The following is a 15,320-nucleotide window of genomic DNA, read 5'->3' on the forward strand; positions in this document are numbered from 1 at the left end:
CATAGTGGGTCAAAGAATGTAAAGTTTGGCCTGAGGGTGGCGCCAGAGAAACGCCTATATTGTGACATAGAGGAATAATTAGACATTTTGGCAAATGCGCAAACTGTGTTCTGAGGAGACCCTGAGGCCCCTAAAGGTGACATGATTTGATCTTTTGCGCACAAGATAATTATCTTGTAGGAACAAACTGTCTTGTGCCCACGAGATAATAAAATGTACATTCAAGGAAAAAACTTGTTCCCACAAGATAATTAACTTGTTCCTTCAAGATAGTCATGTTGAAGACACAAGATAGAAGTTGTTCGCACATGATAATTAACTTGTAGGCACAAGATAAACAAGTTGTTCCCAAAAGATCATTTACATGTGTGGACGAGATATTAGTTTGTTCTCACAAGATAATTAACTTGTGTAGACAAGACAATAACTTGTTCCCACAAGAAAATTATCTTGTACACACAAAATAAATAAGTTGCTCCAACAAAAATATTAACTTGTTCCTATAAGATGATTATATTGTATGTGCAATATAAATAAGTTATTCCCACAAGATAAATAGGTTGTTCCCACAAGATGATCATCTTGTTCCCACAAGATACTTATCTTGTACACACAAAATAATAAGTTGTTCCCTCGACATAATAATTTGTTCCAACAAGATAACTTGTTCCTATAAGATGATTATCTTGTATGTGCAACATAAATAAGTTGTTCCCACAAGATAATTATCTTGTACACATGAGATAAGTTGTTCCCACAAGATCTTGTGCGCACAAGATAAATAAGTTGTTCCAACAAGATCTTGTGTGCACAAGATAAATAAGTTGTTCCCACAAGATGATTATTTTGTGCAGACAAGATGAATAACTTGTTCCCACAAGATTATTAACTTGTGTGGACAAGATAATAAGTTGTTCCCACAAGATGATTCTCTTGTTAGCACAAGATTAGTTGTTCCGACAATAATAATGGCTTGTTCCCATAAGATCTTTTGTTGCACACAAGAAAAAGTATTTGTTCCCACAAGATAATTATCTTGCAAACACAAAATAATAAGTTGTTCCAACAAGATAATAATTTGTTCCTAGAAGATGATTATCTTGTATGTGCAATATAAATAAGTTGTTCCCACAAGAATTTTTTCCCCCATCAAAGGGGTTTTCTGGGGGAGTTTTTCCCTTATCCGCTGCGAGGATCCTAAGGACAGAGGGATGTTTTATGTTGTAAAGCCCTGTGATATTGGGCTTTATAAATAAAACTGATTGATTGATTCATAATTATCTTGTACACATAAGATAAATAAGTTGTTCCCACAAGATGATTATTTTGTGCGCACAAGGTAAATAACTTGTTCCCACAAGATTAAATTGTGTGGACAAGATAATCATTTGTTCCCACAAGATGATTTTCTTGTACACACAAGATAAGTAAGTTGTTCCCACAAGACGATTCTCACAAGATTAGTTGTTGCCACAGTAATAATTACTTGTTCCCATAAGATGTTATCTTGTACATACAAAAAAAGTATTTGTTCCTACAAGACATAACTTGTTCCCACAAGATAATCATCTTGTACACACAAGATAATAAGTTGTTCCCACAAGATAATGACCTAATAACTATCTACAAATTATCTTGTGTGCACAAGATCATTTGTTCCCACAAGATATAAGTTGTGCGCACAAGATATTAACTTTTGTACACAAGATAAAAAAAATGTCATCTTTCGGGACTGTGGGGCTCTGTAGTATTCACTGTGCAGGTAGGAGAAGTCTTGGGAGTCCTGGTTTGAATTAAAAGTATTTGACTCCTGTCGGAAAGGGCTTTCTGAGAGAAAGCCTACCAGGAAAAACTCCACTGTACATTTACTCCCTGTCTGTCTGTCTTAAAATGGAGCCAGAATCCAGTTAGCTTAGTTGAATTGGTTTATGTGATTAAAACATTTTACCTCACTTGTTTATTTTATACAAAAAAAACAAGGCTGAACCACAAATTGCTGTTAAGTGGTAATTAGTGAACTAGTGGCTGCCACCTGTTTCCCCTGTTTCCTGTCACTATGCTAAGGTGTGGTACCTGGCTGATCATTACCCCAACACACCTTTAAACATATTGACTGAGTGCATTTATAACCGTAACGGACATCAATTTTCTCATTTAACTCTCTGTAATATGAGATGAGTGGCAGAGATTCCCACATTTACAACTCGTGATTCATGTCATACGGCAACTCGTGGTTGTGTGACTGCAGATCAGGTCATGACAGGCTGAAAATATCGTGCATGGTCAGTATGACACTGTTTCCTGGATAAACCTGAACATGTTAAATGTAGCACAATAAAAACCTGGATACTGGGACAACCATATCCAATTTACTAACCATTGAGTGCAATGTGTGCATGTCCTGCCTAAACTTAAAGGTTGAGTGTGTAGCATTCAGTAGCATCTAGCAGTTTGCCAGTTCTTGGCTACATGGCTGACTCAGTGATAACAGGACACCCGACTCTCGTGTCCGTGTCGCAGCCGTGCCGCGCCACCGGATATAGCAGCTTGCAGTGGAAGAGGACCCGTGCAACTGCAGATATAAACTGCTCATTCTAAGGTAACAAAAACACAGTGATTCTTAGTTTCAGGTGATTAGAAACATATTTCTGAATTCTACACACTGGACCTTTAAGTTAGCCAGTAAAACAAACAATATGGTCGATGTCATGGTGAAATGAAAATAAAAGTCTGACAGTGGCAATGTGGTTGTTTCATTGCGCTCACCTTCCATCACAGATGATTAAAGAGAGAAGCTAAATGCAGCACAGTGTTAAGTACAGAGTCCAGACCAAAACCAAACTGAGTTTATCCTCAATTGTTGGTTGAACTCAGTCCATCCAGAAATTACAGACTTGCTGGATGTGAAGAATAAAGACCTGCCTGCACCACTACAGAGAAAAAGTAAACTTGCATTATGTCATCATGCATGAAGGGATATGCACAACCAGGTTTCTCTATGTACAATGTAAATGTTACATCCTGAATATACTGAAGTACAACTGTGCATGATGTAAACATAGAAAAGTAGAAAAGCGCAATACAAATGCAGCCCTCTTACATTTACTCATCATAGGACTTGATTTACCTTTTTTCAGTTTACGTTTTGTCACCATCATGATACACAAATCAACAGCATGTACAGACTGGCTTAGTTCTGCTGAACGAGGAGGACTGCTATACAAGCAGGGGCCCAGCTGAACATTACAGATAACACAACTCCTGAGCACAAACACACACCAGACACAGAAAGCAAAAACATGCACTTGTCCCCATCACGCCATCGTCTTACTACCAGGGTTCAAGAAAACTGATAGATGCCAGATGTGCGTGTCAATTTTCTTACCAAATTAAATGATAACCTATGCAATAATAAGAGGTGTAACCAAAACCAAAAACTCAAAAGGTCAGGCGACTGCAATCCTTAGAGCTGTACTGACTCTACCTCATTGGTTTAATCAATTAACCAATACAACACTCAGTGAAAACATATTTGTGTGGGCTGAAAATTAAGACGTTATTTTACATTTTAATCCGACATGACTATGTCAACTCAACAGTTCTGTCGGTGGTGGAAGTACTCAAATATTAAGTACGCTTATCACAGTAAAAGTCCTGCATGAAGAAAAGCACTGGTGCAAAATACATATACTCATGATGAGACTATTTCCTTTCAGTCGTAGTCACTGATGCATCACCCTGTAATCAGTACTTTATTGTTCAATTTGTCAAACAACTCATTACCCTGGTATGCACTCTGGGACATTACAAGTCAAGTTGTGACAGTTACTATACATCAAGCACAGGCAACCATACATTCTGCAAGAATAAACTGTATTTCTAACTGCATTTACTGTCAATGGATTTTAGAAATGTTCCATTACCCCCCATTGGTTAGTTTATACTCTTGAGTTTCTTTTAAAATCAAGCATGAGATCTCAAACCACCAACACACCTTTTACCCTCAGGTGATCTGAATGAAGTAACACATGTAATACACTCTGGAATGAGCTGTATGTGTGTCGACAAGCATGGATGGACACCCACACCATGTTGTTGCATGTGGTTTTCTTTACAGTAACCTTTCAACTTATGGTAAGGCTGATGGAACCATGGCAACTGATTTCCATATGGTTTGAATGCATGTGGTGCTACATGTGCATGTTTAAATGAGGGCAAAGTATTGCACCTTTATGCTTTGACAAACAAACGTGTCCAAAAACTGTTAAGTACTGTTGACTGTCTGGTCAAATTCATAATCTTGCCAATTGATTGATGAGATAATCCTGATTTAAAGCAGCTACAAGGTGTTTATTTTGAGAGGCCCTTGTGGACAAAAGCCTTATTGTTTCCATGAACACCATTTCCTTGTGTCATAAAGATCTCGATCTGGCCTGTGGGTGCATTTGTTTATTTTGGAAGTGAGTGAAACACTGACTCATCTTATGTTTAATACTGCTTTTCTTGTTTCAGCAGCTGTTTGCAGGATGCATAGCCGCAAGTTATTCTATCTGTTTGTGGCTACATAAGATTAATAACCGCAATATAACAATAGTGAAACAAACTGGAGTACACTTTGTTTTAGCCACCAACATAAATTCATATATTGAAGTAAAACCACATCTTGCAATGTATGTAATTAAAATAGACATATTACTTGGGTTGGGTATCGGTACTCAATGCCTTTACGGTATATTTTAACATAACAGAATACCAAGTAGTACCGAAACTTCACCGGTCAAAAAATACCTGCATTTGATCCTTTACGTACCCAGATCTAGAGAAAATTAGTGTTTGTTAGGTTTTGCTGGCAGCACAAGTGTTATTTGATTTAATGTTGCATGTGATTGGACGATGATCGCAGCAGCTACAACCCATACAGTCTGTGGTGTGGTGAAGTTGAGTGCGGTATTTGACGGAAGTGCTAGTTCAGCGTGCAGAGATGCCACCCAAACACACATTCTCAATCCGACCTCGTCACATTTCAACACTTGGTCATGGAATTTCCACGTCGACATTTGACGTGCAAGGTACCCTGGGTGCGTTTGTTGTTGCAGTCTGGGACGCCATGTCAACTTCAACCTGTTTGGCTTTACATTCATAAGAAGAAGTGAACACTGGCCCTCCAGGTGAAAGTCTGAGGTTGTTGAACACATCCACCACCTGTCCCACTCACCCTACTCTGACTTTTCCCCCCATTAACTTACAGCGTTGTCCCGCCACATTTTCACTCCCAATGCCACCGAGCGCCATTACACATTAATGGCTACCAACCTTGTATCATGCAAACGTGAAAGGACACCTTTTTCATCGGTGTCTGATGCCGGAAGTCACTGTCCAAGCGCAAGGATTCAACAACTTCAGAATGAGACTGGGCTGAAAACATGGCTTTACTATACGCCTGTGACTTCTGGTGGCATTTTACACAACCTAGTGCTTCTGTTCACATGACGGGTTTCAAATGAAGTAGAATAAAAGGGATCAAATGACAAACTCTATTGGTATCAGTATCATGTTAAAGGTACTGGTATCTTGATCTATGATACCCACCCCTACATATGACAAACCGACCAAGGTTGACTCATGTTTTCAGTCTCTTCTAGCTTTTTTTTGCTGTTGTTGTTCTTCAGTCAATTCTTTTCTTTTTCTCTTTACTGATCATGCCCCAATATCAGACAGAAGAATAAAATTCTCTAAAGAAAAATCTCCTCCTGCTTCCTTTTAACTGCCTAACGTATGACTAATTGTCAAACTGTGCCTGGGAAAATGTAAACATAGGGTGTTCCTGGGAATTGTACCTGGGGACAGGCATTAAGAACACTACATGGCGATAGCTAATCTTTTTACTGATGGTCTTGTTTGCTTATGCAATTCATATATAGACACTGCTATTAAATTAAGACTGTTTTATAACCATTTAAGAGCTCCTTGTGACTACTTTAAATCATAATTTTGAATTGTATTTTAGTTGAGTTCTTGTACAGAACTTTGGCTTTTTTATGACATGTATGACATGTCATAAAACTCTGGCACCATACTGAAACTCTGGCACCATATCAGCACAATTTGACACAAACTGAATTACAGCCGTAACATAGGGCTGGGCAATATACAGTCAAGTTTAACTTGGACTGAAGTGGATTAAAAGTCTTAAATGTGCTCAAGAAACAAGCAATTATGTCAACTTTCCTTGAGTACATCACATGAGTGACTCCCATTGTGATCTCAATAACTTTATGAACATGTGGCCTTTTCAAGCACCAAGAAACACAACACGTGTACTCAGCCATTGCACGAATGTGTTCAGTTTTCGCTAACAGCCTCGTCTCTGAGCTGGATCATTTTAGGAGGCCTCGGAGACGCAGATGCACACAGGTCTGGGAAGTCTTCCAGCTTTTGACAGTTTGCGGAGACAAACTTGTGTTTGCTAATGTTTTCCAGTGTAATGTTTGTTTTAATTTGTGCAGCATCGATGCTATAGCTGTAATAGCTACTGCTCATTTGTTTCACAATGTGGCTCTGTTACGCTGAATAAGCCCTCTACAAATAAACCTGACCTTTTTCATATTCAACAATGCTCATCATCTTTCAATGGAATAATAGGCGATGAGCCATGAGGGGATTGGCCTGTTGACTTTGTGTGGCGCACCATTCTGTTGTCCTGTTGTAAAATTCATTGCTGACAATATAAGCTCTAAAGCAAGTTATTACATGATTGTGATTTTGCGGTGCATATTGCTCTCATTTGTTGTGACTAGCTGTTTCAGGCTCACTATCAGGTTACAGTTGGGTCATTTTTCTCAGACTCGGGCCTGGGGGGGAGCTGTTCACTCATGTGAACAAGAACTCAGATGCTCATTATTTGGCAGCAGTGATACAGTTCAGACTTACAATGGCCTATGACCTACTTACTTTTTAAGAGTGTCTGTGTTCATGCAGCAAGTCGGTGAAGTTGGCAGCGCCTCAGCTTGTTAGTTCTACTGTAAATACAGCTGGATGTGAAGGCCGCCGGTAGTGCTGCATCCCTCGTATCAGCCTGACATCTTCAACCTTACAGCCTCCATTTGTTCTCTCTCTCTCTGAGCAGTCAGCAGTTGTTGGAAGGAAGCTCACAGACCCTTCTGCCTTTTTATCAAATATTGATATCAGCCTGTCAGCACATCCAATGTGACAAAGGTTTTCATCCCTGACAACAGGGGACTGTTTTATAGAGCGCGGTTATGAAGTGTGAGAGAGTAATACCTGGAGACCCATCAAATCTGGAACATGCTTTGAAGTGAAAAGCCTTCTGACTGGAGGTTTTACTCTGGATTTTTTTCTGGGAATGTGAAGGGTTTTAGCACCAGTGAGATGTTTGAGATTGTACAATTTAAAACATCCACAGAGTTGGTATTTTACACACGGATTCCAGTGTTTTCTACATGCTGCTTAAATTTGGCCACTTTTAGACCACAAGGACTAAATAAATAGGGGCGTCGTAGTGGGGGGAAAAGTGGGACTGATTACCTAGGGCCCCTTTGGAAGGGGGACCCTCGAAAAGGCCTGCAAAGAAAGTAATTAGTGCCATAACTTCTTAGAAATTGGCTGAATAACCTGGTTAAAAGACAACTTTTTATTGAGAAAAACTAGTGGAAGCTCTCTGAGGCTCCTCTCACCAAAATGGTTTCGTCCACTGGTGCACTACAATTCATTTCTAAACACAGCTCCAGCTGAGTGAGTGACTTCTTATGCTGCTGGAGCATCAATGTGCACTGTCATGTCTTTTCATCAAGAAAGGAAAATCAGGTTTCCAAAAAGAAAAGAAAGAAATACGATATATGAATCAAGAGAAGACAGGCCCTGGGGCGTTGGTGGCTTGGTGGTGGAGCGGGCGCCCCATGTGCAGGGCTGTTGCCGTGGCGGCCCGGGTTCGACTCCGGCCTGTGGCCCTTTGCTGCATGTCACTCCCTCTCTCTCACCCCCTTTCGCGCTTGTCTGTCCTGTCAAATAAAGGCTAAATATGCCAAAAAAAAATATCTTTAAAAAAAAAAAAGAGAGAGAGAAGACGGGCCCACAGAGACTGCTTATGCATCGGTGCCTTTATGATGCCTTACTCTGAGGAAAACAAACATTTGATTTGACCCTTTCTTTCATCTAACTGAATATTGGAGCTGTCTTGAATACCACTTTAGGACCTTTGAAGCTTCAGTGATAATAATCCCCAAATATTCGCAGCTTCGACAGGACACAATAGGACCTTTTGGGGCTGACTTTAGTTGGACTTTACGCCGCTGCATGTGTGTGTGTGTGTGAGAGACAGATAAAGAGAAGGAAGTGAATGTGAAAGGTGGACTTTTGCAAGCCATGTTTCTGTAAGTTATTTTTACCTTTGAACGCTGCAGATAATGCTATTCGACTTCCAGGTCAAAGCCTGGGGCGGAAACTGGACCATGGGCAAAGCGTAGGAATTCTACCCCCAGGTGCATTATCTAGATGTCTTAGTCCGGCTTTGAGAAAGTCGGTTTAGTGCAATTTCAGTCAGCATGTTAAGATGTATTTAAAAGTCCGGTTTCAGGCCGACTAACACAAAATCGATTTTCTCTGCTGTCATGTAAATGTACTGACAGAGACAGACAACCATTCACACTCACATTCACACCTATGGGCAATTTAGAGTCACCAGTTAACTTAAACTGGGTGTCTTTAGACTGTGGGAGGAAGCTGGAAAACCTGGAGAAAACACGCCTACATCCGAAGAACTCCTCCAAACTTTGGAGGTTGAATATCAGTCATGCTATATCAATAGTGACCACAACAGTTTTCAGTTATAAGGCTCTAAAAATGTCATTGAATGACATATCAATCCATTTCCAACAAATACTGAAACAATAAAGGGTCTCAGTGAAATACTGTATGTGCAGTGTATCTTGTTTAGTGTTAATTGTCACATGACCAGAGCTATTTACTTCCTGGTTGCACCACAAGAAGAGGATGGCTGCATCAAAACTCCCAAACAAAAGTATGTAAAGTGGTGGTTTCCAACTGGTCCAGCCACATTGTCAAGACTTCTCCGTAGTCATTAGTTAAAGGTCCACACAGTATGATGTTCAGCGTCATACTTGTGTTTGGCCATATGGTGTCGAGCTAGTTTGCTGTCTCGGCCACATAGCTGTTTGTGAGTCACTCGCTCTTTATGAGGTAGACAGCACTTCAAAATAAAAGCTCCATGCCAAAATTCACTGTACTTCAAAACAAAGTGTGTTTTTAACAAACTTAACACGTTTGCGAGTCACTTGCGGTCCATTCAGATTTGACCTGTGACCCACTTTTGGACCGCAACCCACCAGTTGGGAACCACTGATGTATGTTAACATCAAGATAGGACAGAGATTTTTTGGTACGAATCATCTTTACAATGTGTAGTATTGATGCGTGCATTTGCATTACCCAAGTTTGTTTAGTGGGGTCACAGAATTAGTGAACAAGTTGACAGCAACAATAGCGACCGGCCGGATAACACAGCACACATAGTTCCTGGTCATACCTAACTTTCTACTCTTTTTTTTCTTTTAGGGTCATTGTGAGTGCAGTTGTGATATGTTGGATCTAGATGACGGCTCAGACAAAGCATGCAACATTACAGTTGTCCCTCAAACTGAAAAAGATGCTGTCTTCAGTGATTGTGATAGCGATGGGTCAGATATAGACAATCAGGGGGAGACAGGCCATTTGCCAGCCAGGCTGTTGAATTCATATGCTGAAATTATGCAAACAGAGCATGACAGGAACATTATCAGTAATGATGACTCCCCCCTCACCACCCCTTCTTGCCCATCTTCCACCCCCATTCCCACACACCTATCCACTGTTGATAATAAAGAGCCAAGGGCCTCTACCCACCAGAGGGTCCACCCAGAAGAGCCAAGGACTTCTACAAACCAGACGGGTCAGCCAGAACAGGAAAGGGCCTAAAACTGCCAGAGGGTCCAATCAGAAAAGCCAAGGGCCTGTACAAAACAGATGGGCCAGCCAGACCAGCTAAGGACCTCTAACTATTTTTAAAGTCTGCTGGGAGTCAACAATAAAGATCGAGTGTTTAAACAATCACAGTGGCCTGTTGCTGCTGTGATTCTAAAACACATTGTTTACCGCCTAAATGCTGCAGACATATCCAACAAACCTGCCCCGACCCAGTGCTAACATTACATTAAAGTAACAATTACAACAGTGTTGAAATACACTAATGGCTGCTTTTGGGCCTTTGCTCTGAGTATTCAGATTGGTGTTGTATAAGGGTTTCTGATGTGTGAAGTAGTCACCCTCAGATGTGAAAGAGCATTCTAGTGGCAATGTTGGGGACGGCTAGTGACAGAGTTTTAAATGTGTTAATAACTGGACTGGGATATAGAAGAATTTCAATCACTTTTCACCTACTTTTCCATGGAAATTTTTAACAATAATGATTATTTCAAACTAATGACAGATGATTTGGATATTTTCCTCTGGGAAAAAAATGGGATTAAATAGGTTAGTGTCCCTTTGTGTAATTTTTTTCAGCTGTATCCCTGCTCTAACAGGTTCTGATCATCTCACAGCCTGAAAACAGGACCAACACCCCTGGCAGGAGTAAATACTGACAGGAGCAACTGAACATTTGAAACCTTAATGTTACTAAAAAAGGTCAAATTTAAAACGATTATTGAAGACTGGCACAGAACTGCTAACTCCTGTCTCTATGTATGAAACCCTTACTGCTCAGAAAGCCCCACAAAATGGAAAGTCCTGCCAATTTTAAACATTAATGTCATTTTCCTAGATGCACATACACACACGGAGCTCCAAACACAGAATGTTAAATATTCAGCCAAAGCGCCGTCTCAGATGACACTGGAGATATGAGGGTTATGGAGGACTTTGATCTGAGTCCAGACAAACTGAACCGTTACTGTTGGCTACAGATTTCACCTCTACGACCAACGAGCTTCCCTCAGATAAAATTCCAGAGTGACAAAACAGGAATCGGGAGTTGGAGACGAACCATCTGACTGAACTCAAGGCAAGGTTAGAGAGACATGGAGGTATGTGTCGAGAAAGGGCACATTATCTACGGTTTATGTTCTCTGAGACAAAAGGCAAAGAGAGCCAATATGTGGCCATATGCTGTGTGTGTAGTATAAACAGAACAATGTGGGCTGGTAAAAAGGGTTGACCCAACAAAAATGAATCTTAGTCAAAGGCTTTAGGACCTAAAAGGCATAGTTTACCACTTTGGGAAATACACTTATCTGCTTTCTTCCAAAGGGTTAGATTAATAATGCCACCCTCATGTCTTATACAGCCAGAGCCAGAGCCGGTTAGCTTAGGTTAGCATTAAACTACAGGGGCACCATCTTGTGAGGATCACGCAGTGATACCTGTGTCTGCCATCAATCAAGATTAATCAACAGTATTTCTAACATAGGCTACGTTCACATTCCAGGGCTTAATGCTCTCTTCTAATTATTACAACCGAGCTGATTATTCTGCCCCGACTGTTCACATTATGATTGAAATAACATATCTGACATCCGTGTGAAAGGATCTCTGCCCTGAAATGCCTCACATGCAGTGAGTGACGTCTTAGACATGGGCATTGGAACCACGCAGAATGTCACAAACAAATGAATTGTGTAGCTTTGCAAGTGTTCATCTCTCGAATGACTTGCTGCGGAGGTTGGATGACAAGTTGCCATATGTTTAGGATGAAAAGAAACACAAAAGCCATAGCTATAGTTATTGCTAGTTCTGTGGAGGTAGAGGGTGTGACTGGGAGAGGAGTCAGGAGTGTTGGGGCCACAATGTGGAGTGTTTTACGAAGGAACAGTTCCTCCAAAACTTCGAGGATTTCCAGGACTACATCTTTAGATGCTTCACAACAAGGCTGTCACACCAGGACTCAAATGTAGCTGAGCTGTCCCCATTAGAAAGCGTATGGCAGGTGGGCTCTATTGGCTGGTGACTGGAGCAGCCTCTTTAACAGTGTAAGGTGAGTAATCTGTGCCTGCATAGTGAAGTCTGACATGCTAAAACCATCAACATATGGGATGGTGGCGGCACGGTGTTCCAGTGGTTAGCATTGTCACCTCACAGCAAGAGGGTTCCTGGTTTGAACCTAGGGTGAGGGGTTCAAACCCTAGGGTGGGGGGGCCCTTCTGTGCAGAGTTTGCATGTTCTCCCCGTGTCAGTGTGGGTTTTCTCCAGGTACTCCAGCTTCCTCCCACAGTCCACAGACACGCAGGTTAACTGGTGACTCTAAATTGTCCGTAGGTGTGAATGTGAGTGTGAATGGTTGTCTGTCTCTATGTGTCAGCCCTGTGATAGTCTGGTGACCTGTCCAGAGTGTACCCTGCCTCTCGCCCAATGTCAGCTGGGATAAGCTCCAGCACACCTCCAACCACTAACAGGATAAGCAGTTACGGAAAATGAATGAATGAACTAGTCCATACCCATTGGTAGCTTTGTCACCTTCTACCTATGCCAATCGTCAATACCTATGTGCAGTTTCACATAGATTGACCACGTCAGTGAGTAGAAAAACGTGGGACAGACAGAATGACTGACTGACAGAATGACACACTGACAGTTTCCGTGATTATGTACAGCACACCATACCATGACTTAGTCATACCAAAAATTAGAAAACAACAACATTGGTCCACAGGGGGAGCCACAGCGATCGGTCGCATTTTAGCCATTTTTAAGCATTTTTCTGTTGTTATAGCGCCACCCAGTTGCCAATTAAAGTTAAATTTCTCCAGTCACCTTGAGGCGTCCTGTTCTACATATCTACCAAGTTTAGTAAAAATCCATATGGCGGTTAGGCCTAGTTAAGAAATTAGCTCTCTAGCGCCCCCATTTTGTTTGATGGGGTCAATAATGGAGGGGTCCCCTCAGATTATGTGTGGTCATATGCCTACAAAGTTGCGTGGTGATGGGTGAAACCCTTGAGATGTTATACACCTTTATGTGATGAGCCACGCCCTCCGCAATATTCATTGCCTTATAGAAGCTCAGTTTTAGTAAGTTTAGATATTGATATTGGTCCCTAGACTATGTTCACTGAGTTTCATGCAGATCGCTCAAACTTCTTAGGAAGAGATCGATTTGAAGTGTTTTTCAAAAAATTCAAATGGCGGAAAATCTATATAACCGGAAGTTATGGGTTCTTGAGGCAAATGTGTTCCTCATGAGGAGAGGCATCTCTGTGCAAAGTTTAATGTCTCTACAACATACGGGGCATGAGATATGCCCATTCAAAGTTTGCAATTTCAATCAGTTGCTATAGAGTGTGCCAGGGCTGATGTCAAAACCCAGAAGTTTAGCATCGCGCTGGTTCCTGGAAGAGAAAGTGAATGTGATTTTTGCATCGCGTTTTGGATTATGTCAGAAAATAAGCTCTGTGGCTAACACGAGTTTATGATACTTACAGGTTTTGTTCAGCGAGATAATCTTCACATATGAACACCTTTCATACCGCATTTGAAGCTTAAATGCGATCGCCAGAAGTAAAAAGCTAATGTTAGGCTTTAACGGACTACATGACTACGCCACGTCACATGACTCTTGACGTCACCGCCACTAAGCTTTCCACTGATTTTGGCCGCTTTATTTTAAAAACATTTTATAATGGGGAATTCGGACTGTTTAAGCTAAATAAGAAGCTGTAATGGCGGACTGCCAGCACTCTCGCCTGTTTGGGGGTGATGACGTTTAATGTCCCCGACAGGATTTGTAGTCGTATTGAGCAACTTGTTAGCAACCGCCTTTTTTACGACACGTAAAAGCTTCAACATTCACAAGTAGGGTATTTACTGACGTGTTTTATGTCGTAGAACAAAACCTGAAACTCACTTAAGCTTTTGTTAACCACAGACCTTATTTGAGGCATTTTACCAAAATCCCATTCAAAAATCATATTGACTTTTAGACGAGAGAACCGGAAGTGCTAAAAGCGCTAACGGAGTTCCGGGTTTACTGGCACACTCTATAGCGCCCCCCTTTGGCCAACTGATATAATATTGCTTCATTCGCATCCTCCCATGACCCTCTACCACTGTGCCAAATTTCACATGGATTGACCAAGTCATTGAGGAGAAAAACTTGGAACAGAGACACAGACAGAGTTTTCGTCATTATATAGTAAGATAAGATATATGGGAAAAACACACATATGAATCCTGATATGACTGTTCTGATGATGGTCATACTGCCAGTGATCAGACATTTATCAGATTTAGGATCACATATGAAAGTGGCTGAGATCTGATTGGGAAAAAAATCTAATTTCTGTGACCACGCCTCTGCAAAAACAATTTGGGCCACATTTACTTGTAACATGAACACAGCCATAGATCCATATGAACTGGCAGCACAAGGCTGGATTACAGACCCTGACATACCTTGATACTGTAAATTATCTCCATTTTGGACTGAGTGGATAGACTCTGAGAATAAAAGTGACAGAGCGCTCATGAGATGGTGCCCCCAACCCACACAGTGTGACATCTTCACACTCTCTATAGCACCTGAAGACTCCAGACGAAAAAAATATAGTGCTACACGCAATACCCCCACAGCACTGCAACTAAGAGCTGACTGGCTCCAGCTTAATATCAAAAAGACAAACAGAAAAGTGACGTCAATCTTCTCATCTAACTCTCACCAATACAGCTAAAAAGTTTATTTCCCAAAATGTTTAACGATTTGTTTAAGAAAATGCCAAAATATTGGCAAGTAAGACATTTTCTATGGAATCCCCAGTTTCCTTTACCAGCACACTTTGCGGTATACCCAAAGGTCAAAGATTGCTGATATGCGCTTATAACTTCCTGTTGCTGTTTTTGCAAGACGTAACCATAGACTATCAGAAAATCTAAAAGTTCTTGTCATGAAATGAAAAATGAAGCAGCATGTGAACACACATATGGACAGAGAGATAAAATAACTAACTTGTTTGACATTTTTCTGCTTTTGGACACATTTTCTCACCACTGCCTTTAGAAACAAGTCCCAAATCTCCTTACAGTTCCACACACACACACACACAGGCTGCATCAGCTTCAGCAGTAGTGTGTCCTCTCAGAGACAGCACGTCAGACATTATTACATTCGTAGCAAAAAAATTACAGACATTTGACAGAAGTAACATCACAGGATTTCTCCTTCACTACCAGAATAGTGGCAGACATGCTGTCAAGCCTGCATCTGTTTACACACAAATGCACGCACAGCTCTCCTCCTCACCCACACTCACTTAGGGAGCA

General features: G+C 41.1%; 1 protein-coding gene across 2 annotated transcripts in view; it reads right to left on the reverse strand.

Annotated features, from left to right (window-relative positions):
- mgat3b (beta-1,4-mannosyl-glycoprotein 4-beta-N-acetylglucosaminyltransferase b) overlaps window positions 1-15,320 on the reverse strand; it is a 116,917-nt gene that overhangs the window by 101,424 nt on the left and 173 nt on the right. The gene's annotated exons all lie outside the window — the stretch shown is intronic.

The sequence above is a fragment of the Epinephelus lanceolatus genome, chromosome 3 (genome assembly GCF_041903045.1).
Source record: "Epinephelus lanceolatus isolate andai-2023 chromosome 3, ASM4190304v1, whole genome shotgun sequence".
NCBI lineage: Eukaryota > Metazoa > Chordata > Actinopteri > Perciformes > Serranidae > Epinephelus > Epinephelus lanceolatus.